The sequence below is a fragment of the Pezoporus wallicus genome, unplaced genomic scaffold (genome assembly GCF_028554395.1).
Source record: "Pezoporus wallicus isolate ANWC-B61680 ecotype Strahan unplaced genomic scaffold, APGP_CSIRO_Pwel_v1 contig_5767, whole genome shotgun sequence".
Classification (NCBI taxonomy): domain Eukaryota; kingdom Metazoa; phylum Chordata; class Aves; order Psittaciformes; family Psittacidae; genus Pezoporus; species Pezoporus wallicus.
The window spans coordinates 3274604-3291589 of NW_026640599.1; positions in this window are offsets into that span (position 1 = coordinate 3274604).

Genomic DNA, 16986 nt, shown 5'->3' on the forward strand with positions numbered 1-16986 from the left:
TGTAATGCAGACAGGAGTGAGTGGTAGGGGCCTTGAGGTAGAGACAAGGGGCAAGAACCTCTTCAGCAAATTTCCCCACTGAAGAGATCATATCGCGAAGGTCTGTCTCCAGCTTCAGAGCATACTGAGACCTGCTGCCTACCCAGTGACAGCACCGCTAGCCTCGCGGGCTCCACCCTGTCTAGGAATGTCTCCACGCCAGCCTCAGTCTACACATAAACCAGTCTCACTTTATTTTTTCTGAGTTGACAATAAACAAGTGTCTTGTGATTCACTCACATGTCTGAATTCAATGCCGGGGGAATGACCTGAATACCAAGACTCCCTTTGAGTTCTGCTGGGTATCTAGACATAATGATAAGGCACCCATCTTTGACCTCCAGAACATACTCTTTGGCATTAGTCTTCCACATGATGCTTTTTGTTAACCTTATTTATTACGTACCATCTTCTCACTTGCTCATTCATGACCACAGACCAAAATGTGTATAAACATATTCCTCTTAATATTCCTCTGAAAAAGGGATACTCAAATAGCAAACAAAGCTGGAAAGTGCCTAATAGTAAAACAGGCTAAGAGGACGAAGTCTACTGAGATTTTCTCCCTAGGTGAATATGCAATTTTGAACAACATCATCTGTGTCCAGGTAAAGGAAAAAGGAGGAACTGGAGACGACATTACACTGCAGAGCAGGTCATCAAATTAATTGAGTTAAGTCAGTAAACAAAATTCTTATTCAAGTCAGCAGTTTTACATGAAAAGAGTCTTAATTGCTGATCTAGCTGATTAAAACCGACGCTAGGCTCAGAAAGAAATGTCTTTGTTGTCACATGGCTTATGGTATATTACAATGATGAGAGGGAGGACGTTTTTCAGGAGAGAGCTATTTTTAGAACTTGGACCATTTTTCCCTTAGAATGGAAAAACTGAAATGTCACAGGCAATTTCCTGCTCTTTAGGCCATTAAAATACTTCAGGACAAAGAGTTTTTGCTTAAAAAATGTAAGTCTGGCTGGCATAGGGTTTAACAGCAAAATGTTTTCTTAAAATAGGAAACCAATGTACATTAAATTAAAGGTTCCCAGAAGAGACATGTTCTCTGTGAAAATGTACTTTTCCAAAACTGAACTGGGATTCCTTTCATTCTTGCCAACATCTGCATTGTCAGATTCAGGATCCACTCATGAAAACACATTTTCAACAGACATATTTCTCTTTCCACTACTCAAATAACTTATTTCCCTTGATTGAGAGAGGTGAGATTGTTCAATAATTAGAGCAGTGGTTTGGAGTGTATTTGCTCTCGATTATTGTGTCAAAACCAAATGTATGCCAGTCAAGAAAATGTAAGTGAATCTCATCTCTGAATTATAAATCCAATAAATACTGGCTTATAATTGGGAATGGAGTACAGTATGCACTGTTAAGATCCAGTTCACAGAATGTTACATCACCCTGTTTCTCTTGGGATACACCTGGAAAAGACCAAGTGTGAAGTTGATTCCCAGGATGATATTTTGAAGAAGGATATACATTTTGACTGTCCAAGGTTATTTGCAGCAGCTGAATATGCAGACCCATTATGGTAAAAATTGGGAAAGGTAAAAAAATAGATCTTGCTTTCAATTAATATTGCCAAAATATTACCAGATACCCGAGATAAGCCAATGAGAACAATGTGTAGCTGTCCACCCCACCTGCCCCACATGGCCTAAGGACAGACTTTGCAAGGAGGAGAGAAAGCATATGAGAAACTGAAAACCAGAGGTATTGCATCCACTAGGTATGTAAGGGGTATGGGAATAAAACTGGCCAATATGGAGCTGTTTCATCTATCTCTAAAAGAACTATGTAATATCCAGCAGCTGGCCATGGCCAAAATAATGGACTAGATCTTGGGGTGAATTTTAAATCACATAAACCCAGATTTCTAGTGATTTGTCCATATGTGACTTTCAGAATAACTGGTTTCAGTGGACCTCACATCTCAGCTTTATATAATTACAAACATGTAAAATCTGGTGCATACTTTTTCCATGTGACAGTTTCCCATTAGTAAAATACAGATAGTAGCAATTCACAGAAAGTTACAGGAATAAATACATTAAAGATTAGTATGATGGGAGCCACAGAAGACACTGAAATAAATCTGTTGCACCACTGGGTTTTGTTTGTACTCAATCCAAAGCCATACTCAAGGATGCAGAAGTCCCTTAGGTGTGTGATGATGCCTTATTAACAGAGCAGCGGCAGAAAAGGAATGGCGTCATGCAAGGCAAAGGGGGGAAAAACTGGGACAGCAAGGGAAAAGAAAGAAGAAAAGAGCATATGAAAAGGAAAAAGAGGCAGATCCTAGGATGATATAAAAATAAAAAATACTGTTAATTGACATGATAATAAATATTACATCAAAATTATAACAACAGGCTGAGGGGCTGATTGACAGGGGATGGGTCAAATGTGTGAAAAAAGGCAAGAAAGTAGGAACCCTGTTTCAAAGAGAAGCCAAAATGAACTGAAGAATAGCAGAAGAAAAACAGAGGTAAATGATACACAAGGCAATCCTGCAAAAGAGCAGGGAGGGCGCCCATCATGCTCCCATCTAACCATGCCAGCTTCATCAGAGTACCCCTTTCAGCTGGTCAGCATCAGGAATGCTGGGCTGGATGAAGGGTGTCAGCTCCCATGCAGCGCTGAGCATGGCTTACCAATGACACTTCCACCATCTCCTCCAGCACTGCTCAGGTGGCAATGGGGAAACTTAAGCAGTTACTGTGAAGTCTCCAGGGACTTTTGCATAAAGGTCTGTCACAGAATCAGCTCAGTGAAGATGAGTCTGGAAACCTTGGTTGCTTAGAAGCTTCGTGTTGGCTGCTATGATTCTGGGAGCACTAGGGAAAACCTACAAGCTTTGCTTTAAGAAATATTTACAAGGGCTGTGCTGACTATCCACATACTGGCTTTTTCCAGCTGGGGGGATATTGGAATTGTTCACTGGCTTATGTTTGTCAGTCCCCATGAGCTGCAATTTCTATTCTGAAGCGTGCAGCCAGTGTCTCATTTCCCATTCTCCCCACGCCAGCCTGGGGTGCAGGAAGTCAGTGCTGCCACTCCTGCCCAGATTACAGACCTTGTCCTGCCGCTTGTGAGTGGGACCCTTTCTCTTTAACATAAACATGCTATTGTGCTGAATGCCAAGGCTTCTTCTGATAATAGAAGCTTCAGATGCCTGTGAAAAATGTGAGGCAGGGCTACAGGACAAACATAGCAACCCAGTGACTTCATCTGCTCAAGGAGCTCTCTGGGTTCAGCTGGGACTCTTCAGTGACATTCATAATCTGCTGTTTGAATTCAGTGGAACAGAAATAAACTATGAGACAAATGATTTTCATCTAAAGAATTATTTCTTATTAAACAACTCTGAAACACTGCTGTGTCTTGATCAGGTAGCTGAGTTCACTTTAGTGTTGCTGATGAGTGTTATTTCTAGAGTGACTTTCTGTACAGGTGGACTTTGTTTTATTTGTTTTTCGGAGGTATGTAAATTTAACACTCATTTAACTGAATTATTCATATTGTACTCAAACACTGTATCAATGGTGCCTTTACCAAAAGGCATTTGAAGGATGCTTTTCTTAAAAACTTCATTTTAGAACTGACCTGTACTAGTTCACACAGTGATCACAGTCTGCATTATGCAGGAGGACAGACATGATACTTGCCCTAGTTAAGTGTAGCTTTAAATATCATAACCTATGATAGGAATAAAATGGGATTATTGAAGTGACTGTATTTTAAATGTAAGGGTTTCAAACTAACTGGTGTAATACCCCTCTGGCAGGAAGGCACTCAGCACATGCCAGCTCATCCTATCTTTGGTGAGCCCAGGCCATGAAAGCATACCCTATGGACCTATCAATGTGATTAGCTGCAAGAGCATTAATAGCTTATCTTCTTGCTGCTACTTCTCAGAAATGTTTGTATCCGCCAGGACATCTCTCTATAAATAGCTTCATTTCCAGTGATAATCCAGGAATTTCAAGACTTACATTTTGCAGCTGTAATAGTAAACACTGCTTGGTGTGCTAGTAGTCCAGAATTCCCAAGTGGCATTCAAAGCTGATGCAGACAGTCGCCAAAGCTGGTGGAAGTCTTCAGTGCCTCCAGGGTCCTTGTAGCTGCCATGCTCCGTCTGGACTTCAGAAGCTGCTGTCAGGTGCTGCTCTTTCTTCCAAAAGGCTGGTCAACAATCCATTTGAAGAAATAATTACTCCTGGGGAGATTCCAACTGCAAACAAGAGGAAAACTTTTCACAATGAGAACAATCAGCCACTGGAAAAATATCTCCGCAGGGAAGCAGTGGACTCCCCAGCACTGGACACTTTTAAGACAGCTGGACAGCATGCTGGGACATCTTGTCTAGATCATGCTTTTGCCAAGAAGGTTGGACCCAATGATCCTTGAGATCCTTTCCAACCTTGAATGCTATGAGTCTATGATTGACATCACCCATGCTCTATGCCAGGAGGAGTTTTGACCACAAATTTCACAAGCTTTGACATGAACTTTTAAACAGCAGTCATATCAAGATTGTTGTTACCAGTCAGAAAAACGTGTTTCTGAAAAAGCATTGCTTATTTCTCAGACGCCTAGCAGTGCTTCAGACAATTTTTTGTTAGTGAAACTTTGTATCTGCAGCATTCTGGAGTATATATAACCAAACCCAACCTGAATGTGAAAAGATAATTCAGGCTTTTAGCCTGAAAAGTGAGTTTTACAGGAGTCTGATCATGGAAGCCAAAGGGAATTTACGAAAATACTCAGAATCTTGTAGGGTTGCTTTTTAATTTTAGTCTAAAAAGGCTAAGCTGTGATATGCAGTGTAACTGCCTAAGGACATTCTGTCAGAATGTCTCGATTGAAACTGAATGAAAACTAGATAGTTTGAAGAAAACTATCAGAAGTCCATACAACCTAAATTACCCTATTACTCTGTTTGCAAATCATGGTTCTAGAACGTCTATCAAGGAACTCCAATTCTTTTTAAATTGCCTAAATCAAAACCATCCTTATTGCAATGGATACTTCAATGCCTTAAGAGATCTATTTTTATTTTTTTTTGGTCATGTTTTCTTGCGCAAATTGGAGATCAAGAGTACATAAAAGCAGTGAAGGGCAAACCATGGGGGGCATAGGAGAACCAAACAGAAGAACTATAAAAAAAAGGATGGTGAAAAGAAAGTTGAGTGAGTCAGTGAGGACAAAACTCAGAGACGCAGGAAAATGTGAACAGAAAGAAGCAGAAAGGTAAACTGAGAGAAAGGTGATTTAACAAAGACAGAGAAGAGCAGAGGATAAAATCTGGACAAAGGTTCAGAAAACACAGGTTTCACCTGTGCAGAATTCAGCCTGAAATGATCTTCTACTCAGAAGATGGGAGTGGACAGTTTTACTTTAGAGATGCAGATTCAGAAGGAAGACAAAAAATTACACAGAGCTGGTCTGTGACTTCATGGTTGACTTGAGGGCCTAACACTCAAATCCGGAGAGCTTAGAGTAGGTACACCTGACAGTGAAGAATGCCAACAACTGCAGATTTATACAACGCATATAAAAAATATATTTTGCAGCATATGTGAGTCTTGGCAGTTCCTGTCTTTATACCAGTATTCATCTGTGTAAGCCTTTCTCAGGAATTAACTTCTGGAGTTACAAGGATTTGCAAACTGATGGCCAACATCTTATTTGAGATGACCGACATCTTCATCCTGAGCAGGTATACCCATGTTAGCCACTCCCAAGTAATAGCTTTCTCTGTCCATTCACTCCACTCTGATGAACTATGATGCAGTAGGAAGATTTAACACCCCCAAAACTGTTTAATCGTTTGCAGAAAATCTTCGAAATTGTGCTCAGTTACTGGAAAGTCAGCAGAGAAAGCCCACACGAGCACCGCCTTTTACAAGTGCTCTCTCAGATTAATTCAGTGCTGGTGAGTAAACAAAAAAGGCAAAAAGTCCCAATAAAAAGAGCTCTTTGTCTTTTAAACTAGAAACAGTTTACAACAGAGTGGACAGACTTGATAGGAGGAGCTTCTGCTTTCAAGCTTTTACAAATCACAGACTTTTTTTCTATCAGTCCGCTCTGGCAGATTGGTGTTGGTGACCGAAGTCTGGATTAGGAACCACAAAAATGCTGTTACCCAGCTCCTGTGGTAAGTGATCTAATCTTTGTGCAATGCTAGATGCACAGCTGTTGGGAGAAGTATTCATGTCTGTAAAGTACTCAGAAAATCGTTTGCATTGCTCAGACTACACCTGGACGGGTGAATTAAGGATCGGTAGTTTAAAATCATTAAGAGTGAGTAGTAAGCAAGTAGCTACAGATACCAGCAAAGTTTTAGGACAGGCTTTCTTTTTGCCAAATCATCGCTGGGAAAAAGATTATCAGCTGACATCATAAAATGAAACCAATTAACAGTAGTTGAGAAACTGTGTCTTGTCCTATATAAAGACATAAGTGAAGATTAAATATACTTAATAACTCTACTAACCTTAGTTCAGTCTTCTGAAAGTAAACACCTGGCAGTGGGATTATGGCAAAAAACAAACATGTAATTTGTGATGTCTGTGTTATTTATGTGAATCTTCTTTTCTGATAATTCATCAAATAATACTTTTCTTATTTTGCATGTATTCTTTTTCTTCTTTTTTGGTCTAAACTGTACTTCTTCAAACTGAAAAGCTGAAAAGTTACTGCTGAGAGAAATAACTGATTCACAGAATCACAGAATCCTAAGGATTGGAAGGGACCTCAAAAGATCATCTAGTCCAACCCTCCTGCAAGAGCAGGGTAACCTAGAGTACATCACACAGGAACTTGTCCAGGCGGGCCTTGAATATCTCCAACGCAGAAGACTCCACAACCCCCCTGGGCAACCTGTTCCAGTGCTCTGTCACTCTCACAGTAAAGAAATTTTTCCTGATGTTCACATGAAACCTCCTATGCTCCAGTTTACGCCCATTGCCCCTTGTCCTGTCACTGGACATCACTGAAAAAAACCTAGCTCCATCATCCTGACACTCACCCTTTACATATTTATAAACATTGATGAGGTCACCCCTCAGTCTCCTCTTCTCCAAGCTAAAGAGTCCCAGCTCCCTCAGCCTCTCCTCATAAGAGAGATGCTCCACTCCCTTAATCATCTTCGTTGCCCTGCGCTGGACTCTCTCCAGCAGGTCCCTGTCCTTCTTGAACTGTGGGGCCCAGAACTGGACACAATATTCCTGATGCGGCCTCACCAAGGCAGAGTAGAGGGGGAGGAGAACCTCTCTCTACATACTAACCATCCCCTTTCTAATGCACCCCAGGATGCCATTGGCCTTCTTGGCCACAAGGGCACATTGCTGCCTCATGGTCATCCTCCTATCCACCAGGACCCCCAGGTCCCTTTCCCCTTCACTACTGTCCAGCAGGTCAACGTCCAACCTGTACTGGTACATGGGGTTGTTCTTCCCCAGATGCAGGACTCTACACTTTCCCTTGTTATGTTTCATCAAGTTCCTCCCCGCCCAACTCTCCAGCCTGTCCAGGTCTCGCTGGATGGCAGCACAGCCCTCTGGTGTGTCAGCCACTCCTCCCAGTTTAGTATCATCAGCAAACTTGCTGAGGGTACACTCAGTTCCCTCATCCAGGTCGTTGATGAAAATATTAAACAGCACTGGTCCCAGCACCGACCCCTGAGGGACTCCACTAGTCACAGTGGAGCCTGGGGACTCTTGCAGAAGGAATTTGTAAAAACATCTTGACTGAGAAACTCTATTCTCCCATGAAAGGTGTGAAAGAAAGTTTGTTTCTTATGAATTTAAGCAAAATTCTTAAAAAAGAAATGTTCCTCTTAAAATAATTTATCCAAGTGCTTGAGACCACAGATGCAGTAACAGTGCTGTTGACTCATAATGGCCACAGATCCTTGACACATTCCCTTAGTGAAAATCTACCTCCTCTAACAATTTCAATATTGATTAAATTATTTAAAATTAAAATCTTAGGTAATTTGGGGATTCTTTATGGACGCAGCCCATTAGGATGAAGTCAAGCATTAATTCATCACTGCTGGGCTGGGATGAGATGAGAAACGAGTTGGTGACAGTTTCAGGCAAAAGCCTGGATGCTCACACGTTGACATGCCGGCCGCAGGAGAACCGGGGGCAGCCAAGCCCCTCACAGCGGGTCGGGGCGGAGGGAAGGGCCCTCTGCCGCTCTGCCGGGAGGCGGCAGAGGGCGCCTGTGGGAAGCGCTGCCGGGCCGGGGCGGGCCGGGCCGGGCGCGCATGGGGTCGCTCGGGGTACCTGTCCCTGCCCGCCGAACGCCGGTATTTGTCCTGACTCGGAGCAGTGCGGCACGTACCCCGGGAAGGAAGGCTTTGGGAAAAGGAAGGTAGATTTAACCGCTCGTATCTATACCTGTGGCAGGCATTTTAACAGAGTGCAGAAGTTGCAGCACGCACCAGGGAGAGCCTTCGTGGTGGTTGCTTTCTCCCTTTTCAGACCCGGCCATATGGGAAGGAGAGTAGCTATTTCTTCGGGCCAGCTGGAGAATGATGGCCCTGGCAGGTATATGGTCATTCTTCCAGCGGGCTGCAGGTTGTGGGCCGCTGCTGGATACCAATGGACACTGCTGCTTCATTCATGCAGGCAGCTTCACATGGAGGTATGGCCCCAGATTTTCTTCCTTAGAAGAATCTACTGTCTACAAACAGAAGGGGAGACCAGATTACTCTGTGGAGACAGAGGAGGGGTTTAGGGTGATTTATATTAACCCACCGCCACCAGTGATGGGGAGGGCAAGGCCTGGCAGCATGTGCATGCGTGTCACAAGACGTGTCCAAGAAAGACTGTCAGGAACGTTTCCCAGGAGATGCGTGGCCAAGGCGCTGCAGAACTGGTTTTTATGCAGGACAGATGTGATAAAACCCCTGCGTCCCTTTAGCGCTTCTCATAATCCCAATCAATTAATACCTACCTTTATTATTTTTTTTTTGTTCCTTGTGTTGTTTCATTGAATTTTTGCAGCATATAGCGTAAAGTATATTAGTTGTATTCATTAAACAAAATATTTTCCCCCAAAATAATACATTGTTTAAGAAACTTGAGCTGTTGGGTTTCTCTTTCCATTCAACACTGACATTTTTTACTATTGATGTTCACAGAGTGTTTCCTGAGGTCAAATTTAGAATTTACAGAAAGGGGAATAGAGATGTCCCTGCTTCCCTAACATTTTTTTCCTGACATATCAATACATTTTGCCCTGTTCCACTGACTTTGAAATTCTACCACTTCGGAAATTCATCTGACTCCAGTTATAGAGGGCTGAGGCTATGAAACTTGTTGAACCATGCAATACTGGCATACTATATTGAGCTATATCTCTCTTTATGGTGCTTGCTCTGTTCCCACATTGCATGATGCTATTTTGGTGTGCTTAAAGGATGTTAGTTTTACTTGGAAAAACGTATGTTCCCGTATTACAAAAAATGGTACTGCTATGTATATATCACAGGGCAGAATTAAATCTACATATAATGTTTTCGAGATTCTACTTTGTTACACTGAGAATGAAGCTTTGAGCCGTGGGTCTAGCAGATGAACTGCACCATACTGTAATGTTGTTTTAGTTCTGGAAACTGCAGCTGAGTATGAGCATGATAGACCACTCTGGTCAGCCTGGGCTGAGGCAGTCGCATGCTAGTTTATTGAAGTAGCTACAAAGGATATGTTTATTTTATAGCAACTCTTTGTTATTACTAAGTTATACTCCTGTGGCAAAATTAATTATGATTATTGTGAAGGACTTTTTTCTTTTCAGTTTTTAAGGCAGAAAGTTTGAAGAGCTCAGTTTCCTACCACTGGAGAGGTTTTTCTCCTTTCTCCCTAACTTTCCTGGTGCTTGACGCTAAGCTCTCCTCCACGACACTGCCACATGTCTGACAGTTCAGGAAAACAGACAGTACAGGAAAAACGTGTCCTGAGAAACACTGTGTATCACATGTCACACTCTTACAAATGTTTCAGGTTGTTCACATTTTAATCTGGCCAATTAAGTCAAGCTGGAGGAGGGCTTGGACAGTCAGTGATGAGGTGTTTGGATTTAGTTTCAAGGCAAACCATCAAAGGACATTTCTTCTGCCAGTAAAAGGAAAATAACCAGAGAAGCCTTCTGGTAAACACTTCCTTCCTCTGGAGAATTTATAGAAAGGAGGGGGGCAAAAAGCTTTTAAAAATAACTTCTGGTTCTCACAGACACAACTAGAAGGAGACTTGACCAGGTAGGAAGCACCTGATTTTTAATATCCTCTCTACTGTTAAATCTATCATTAAGGCATGTGGGTAGCACAGTATTACATCCACTTCAAACTGTATGATAACCGTTCAGGAGAATTTATGTAATTAGGTATTGCAGAACTAAGATAACGCAATGGTGCAGAAATCTTACAGCTATCAAAGACAGCTAATAAGTTGCCCTTTGCTCTACCGTTTAAACACATGCTACTTGAGCTGGTGTCATTCCACACTGATTTAAGGAAGCTGGGAGAGGTGACTAGCTGCATAGTGCGCTTTACTCACACACTGTTTGGGCTGGGATTTTTCAGAATATTTAAGGGTTATTGGTGCTCAACTGCTTTTGAATAGAAGCATAAAAAGCTTTTCTTTTACTTTGATTGGAAGTCAGTATTGGACACCTAAATCTGTAAGTCTCCTTCTGTTCCAGCTCTCAGGTTTTTATCTAATGAAGAACTTAAAATTCAGCTGGGGTGGAGAACGGAGACTCCTTAGCAGGTAGTATTGATGGGTAATGCAAGACAGAAGGCAAAAACTAGCTATGCAAGACTTGTACTGCACCAAAAATTAATGTTGCTACACTAATTTAACTCAGATGCTGTCATGACAGCTCTCGTTTGGATAAGCATTACCCATAAATTGACTTTCTAATAAAGATCTACAGAGCTGGAAAGAAATTGCAGTATTGTGCAGCAAGAGGGAGTGTTTGCATGTACACAGTCATGTGTCATGCCCTGCCTCGTAGCATAAGCTTTTTCCTGGCTGAAAATTTTCAGGCTTGGTCTGGATTACAAAACAGATTGACATGGAAAGCAGCAGCATAAAGCAGTATTAATTCTGGGAAAAGATTTTAGATATATATAGGCAGCTTTCAGTAAATGCAGCAAAATGTGAAAGACGGCAAAACATTTAATGTGAAATACTGCATTAAAACAACAGACAGAACCATGAGATAGGTAGAACTTACATTCTTTCCTTATAATCTTCAAATACGGAATGGTCACCAAAATGCATATGCCCTATAAGTGATCAGCTTTATGGATTAGAACAAGTAAAGTTCCTATTGAACAATTTGTAGGACTGTAACCAATATTGCAAGCACATTTGAAAGACTGGAGTTTCTTACAACAAGGAAATAAAACCCCAAAATAAAAATAATTAATTAAATTGGTTTACTTTTAATTGGCATGTATATAATGATTATAATTAATGCATTGCTTTTCACTTCGATGCTACCATAACAATCTGTTTGTCTGTTTAGCTTTCATAAAGCTTTCTGCATGTTTCCTTGTAATACAAGCAATTTCCTCTGAAAAGTGTGTTTGGTTACTGTGTTGGCTTTTAACCTGCGGTACCAGAGCAGGCAAACTGGAGCCTGTGATTTGTGAATCATACCTCTATCTCTGCCCATGGCATTGCTTGGATAGGAATATGGAAAATCTGTTTCCCTCCAAACTAGATGTGTCTGTTGAATGTAATGTAGTGTACTGCTTTGATTTTCATGTCAATGAAATATTCTTCCCTCTAGAAACGTGTGTTGTTCAGATGCTCATGGTCTGTGCGTGTTTTGCAGGAAGATTAGGAATACTTTTCACCTTCTCCTCATTGAAGGTATTTATGGAAATGTTTCTCAAAGACCAGTTGGAGGTGAACACTTGAGGCAGGAGGAATGTCGTTAAGCCTTTGCAGGCCTCTGCTTCTCCCTCTCTGCGAGCTGGAATTTCTATTCTGTTGTAAACAATGGAAGTATCTCCTTTCCTCCTCCCTTCCGCCTGCCCTCCATCGCAGCCAGGCAGGAAATCGGGTTTGCTCCTCCTCTAGGGACCCTGTACAGCTTCATGTTGCTCACATACAGCGTCTACTCCTCTTCTGTAACTTTTTAAGTCTTCTGTTGAGGTAAATACTGCGAGTGCACCACCTTAGCTATTGATGATGGGCACACTCGGTGCTAGCAGCTGGTTGTAGGAAGCTCTTTTGCCTGCGATCCTGTATGTGTAGATAATATTTGAGTTAGCTGAAAACAAATAAAGCTGACAGCTGGAACTCACAAAAAGAAAACTTGTTTTTGCTAACTGGCTAACATTTGCAAGGATTTGGCAATGTGATTGCCAGCTGCTACAGCTTGCAATTGAGGTGACCTTCTCTTTGTATATAAACATTAGTCATTTAGTAAAGAATGTAAAAAACAGGTGTTCAGTGTTCACTGGTAATCTGTTCTTTTAATGGGATGCTGTAAGGTGGCACCTGACATAGAACAATTCCTTGTATGCTTGTTGTTATTAACATAAACACACTTGTACCGTTACTTATGCAGTGCCATTGGTATGCATGGTGCAGAAAAGATAAACAAAATGACAGATGCCTAAGCCAGATGAAATTACAATTAACCTAATGACAGTCAAAAATAAAGGAAGTGTGTCAGGAAAATGTGAAAGAACATAAAAATCAGTGCAAGCTATGCTAGCTAACTTGTTTGGGTTTTTTTTCTTTTTAAAGAGGCAGTTCTGCATTTTGTGGCTAATATGGGAGGTAAAGGTTGAAGCTGCTATCAGAGGGAAATGCAGATTCCAAACATAATTCTGAAAAGATTCTGAAATGCAGCAGTGCTTTTCACTCGAGAGAAGATATTGAAGACCAAGAAATTTGCATGGAAAAAGCCACGGTGACTTGTGGAAAAAGTGAATTAAGCTGTCTCCTGAAGGTGTGCCCTCTGGAAGAGCTTTAAACTTAACTTTCCTATCAGCTGTATAACATAGTAGGACTTCTCAAACTGTGGCCCTGCTACACTAGGAGCACATCTAGTTTGAACTGCTAGGAACAAATTTCATTAGATCATTTCAAACTTATGGGTAGACAAGTCCAGAATTAAATTAAGAAAGCATTTAAATAAAATACATCTAAATAAGGATGTATTAATAAAAAGTATCAGTTCTTCTACACTAGACTTCAGATTTCTCTAAATGGGGTGCACAGGGACATTTACATTTAGTTGCTTTGGCAAAGCAAAGACTTACTAAATGAAAGTCAGGCCTCCCTGCTTTCAGTGCACAGACCCACCAAGTACCCACTGAGAGTGAGATTCACCGTCCTGCTTTCACCAGTGCAGCAGAGCTGCCTGGCTTTCAGCTCCCTACCTTGCTTGTGGGACACAAGACAAAGGGAATGGGGCTTTCAGCAGCCGGGAGCATCGCCTTTCTGCACTGTGTGAGTGCTTCATTCAGTGTGGCATTGCTGGAGCTGGAGGTGAGCCTATTTGCTTTGGTTAGGTTATAACAGCTGTGTTGAGGAGTGATTTGTTCAAGTCACATGTTCATATAATGTGAGACATGCATATTACACGTATTTTGATTATACCCTAATACCAAACTGTCCATTCTCATGGTAATTGCAATGGATGACGTGATTTATTTTGCCATTGAAAATCACAGCATAGCTCTAAACTGAAGACATTGGACTTATTTTCTCCAAGATACAGGGGGATGCTAAAAATGAGAATGAAGAAACTGCTGTTGCTAATTATGCTAATTACAGACTAGCCTTTAAGAATGGTAGGATCCTGTTCTGCTGAAGAAGGAGCTTGAAAAGTCAAGACATTTACAAGGCAAGTGTGATGCAGTATTAGTGCAGTCTAACTGTAGTCAGACTTTTTGCAGATACCACCAAATTGTGTTTAGAGGATGAGTGGGGAAGCTTTGAAGATACTTACTGAAGCACTCCTCCTCTTGTTACACTGATATGATACACATCCAGAAAACTGTGATCCAAACAAAAAGTAATGCCAGTTTTCATTCATGTATGATAAGTCACAACTGCATTTTTAAAGTAGGAGAGAGACAACTACATAAAAGTGGCAATTTTTTAAAAAAGATAAAGTTCTTCCAAAAGTGTGTGCAACGCTCAGCTGGGGTGAGCAATCAAGCAGTGCTCTAGCAGAGCTAAAACATTTTTCTGCACTTGTGACAGCGTCATTTTCTTTTTGTCACAAATTGTCACAGTCTCCCAGCCAAAATTATTGGAATTTTTTCCATTGTGCATGAAGCATTTTTACACAATAATCCCATCTATTCTTAGCAAGATGTTCTTTGGTGTGAATTCTGTCTATTGTTAGAAAGTGGTTTTGAGAAAATATGATTCTAATCTTGTGGCTTTTTGCCTTCATATCAAGAGAGTTACTACCAAATATGCAGTCGTATCTTTTGTTAATAAAATCAAGTTACAGGATCTATTAATAGAGTAGTAATAAGTAATGGTGGTACTGGGGGACGGGGAGGATTATATGTCATTTTACTTCTAGTAAAATGATACTCCCAAAGGGTAATGATATTAGGAAAATTAGCTGCTATTAACCTAGTTCATATACAGTCTGTCTCATAGAAAAAAAAATAATAAAAAGCGTGCATTGGAATCACCTTTGTGGAAGGGAAAATGTCATTTGTAAGTTTTTCCAGCCAAAGAAAAATTCTACTATTTCAGCCTTAAAGCATACCACTGACATATGCTTCAGTGGGCATATTTTGTACAGTGCCATCCTGAGTCTTCATCAGAATGCTGACGGCCAGAGCAAAGAAAGAAACCATAGTCAAGAATCTCACAACAGAAAAGAGAACCCACCTGAAATGGTCATGGCTTGTTTTCTAGACTTTATTTTCACAGCAGAATATAGAACATCCTAAATATGCTGACCAAAACTTCAGCAGAGCTAGTGGTTATAGAAAATCTTATACTAATAATCTATGACGGCTGGATGACAACAGGAAGATTCAATGGACTACTGTAGCTTTCATGTACACAGTTATCACATTCTGAATAGCATGGTAAATTAATGCTTTCTTTTTTATTTTTTTCTTTAAGCAGTTTTTTCCTTTTGTGTGACCTCCCTATAGTTCTATCAGCTCTGATAATGAAATTAAATCAGTATAATCCATAATCTTCAATTCAGGCATAGATTAAAATTATGTCTCACAAGATTTAAAGCAAATGGCACATGCTGTGTGGTTTGGGGATTTCTGTTTGGTTTTTTTTTGCTTGGTTTGGTTTTTGTTTTGATTCAGCTCCATGACACAGTTAATGGCTTGCAGATTTGTTTTCTCTCAGTCATGTCAGTGATTGGCAGAAATGATGTCTGAGACCTACAAACCAAGGAATAATTTAGCAGGCAGCTCACCTTTTTAGGACAGCCAGGCCTCGAAGCTGGGCATGGCAGCCCCCTTTCCATCTTTCAGCTGGATGTCTGCAGGATACTGGCAACTGCTAAAAGGAGAAAGCAGCAGTGCCTGAACTTTCCTCCATGGAAATTTCCCTCTGGCAATCCCAGTGTCGGAGCTTGTGAAGAAAACATATGTGGCCTTTGGACCTGTAGAGTGTAATGTCAGTGGCCCTCATCAGTGGGATGCTGGTCATCCAGAAAGGAATCTTCGCTGCATACTCAGTGTCACTCTAAACCTTTCAGCTTTGGTTTTGACAGAACTTTGTATTTTTCACTTTTTGTGTCCCAAAAACTGGAATTGTTTAGTGAATGAGGCAAGAAACCGTGCAAAGAGAAAGTCTAGTAATTAAATTAGCTGCCTCCTGCCCCAGAGAACTGGGTTGCAGGGCTGCCTTTGCCACAAAATTCTTCATTTTTTCTGATGATGGGGAGCCATTTGTAACAGATACTACTAAAGGGTAATATCTTCATTATCCTTGAATTGCTTCAGGCAATTCAAAGTGTGTAACTTGGATATAAAAATCCAGAGCTTCCAAAGCAAGATGCCTACATTGCTGGTACAGTCAGTAGAGAGGAAAATATATTCACTTTTCTAGAGGGACATGGGAGAGAAACTTGCTCTGCTTGGAGCCAGACCAAATCTTCAGCATTACACTGGCATGACACAAGGAGTATCTCAGCACGTCTCCCCAGGATCAAGCTGTTCTGGGGATACTGACCTTCACATAAAGATTTTTCTGTTGCTGGTGAGGCATTAGATCAAGTAATGAATAAAAACCTAGATTTTTAACTTTGTGCCAGATTCCTCTGTTTAGTGACAGAAGCTGACTGCTGCATACTAATCTTAATTCAATATAGTTAGCTCAGCAGATGCTTTCCTTTAGGCTGTATTATTACTATACCGATTATAGCAATATAGTTTTTACAATACTAGGCATTACAGAAACTTGCAGATTTTCCTATAGTAATGGTAAAATAAAGGAAAACAGCCTTGATTTTAAAGGGATGAGAGATCTTAGAATTAAATTTTTAAAGCCAATTATAACACTGGAAAAAAATTCTAAGCAGCCAAAATGATCATTTAAACTTTCCTTAACATTATATGTGATCCACTGAGAACATTAATCCAGCTATGTTTAAAAAATAATCTCTGGGGGTCAGTTTAAATGTTAATGTAAACTTAACGAGAACTTGAGGGTATCTGAACTTTAAAAGCTCTCAGAGTACATAGAAGTCTTATGCCTAGGTAATTTGTCTAGGTAGTTTTGGTACGACAGTGTTCACAAAGGGATGACGGGACAGAAATTACAAAGAACAATCATGAAACTATTTTTGTGTATATTTATTTTGCTGTTTTGGACATGAGAGGTTAAAGAAATTAGAAATTCTTTGCATATATCCATTATACAGCAGTGATCCATTACACCACTATAAAATAT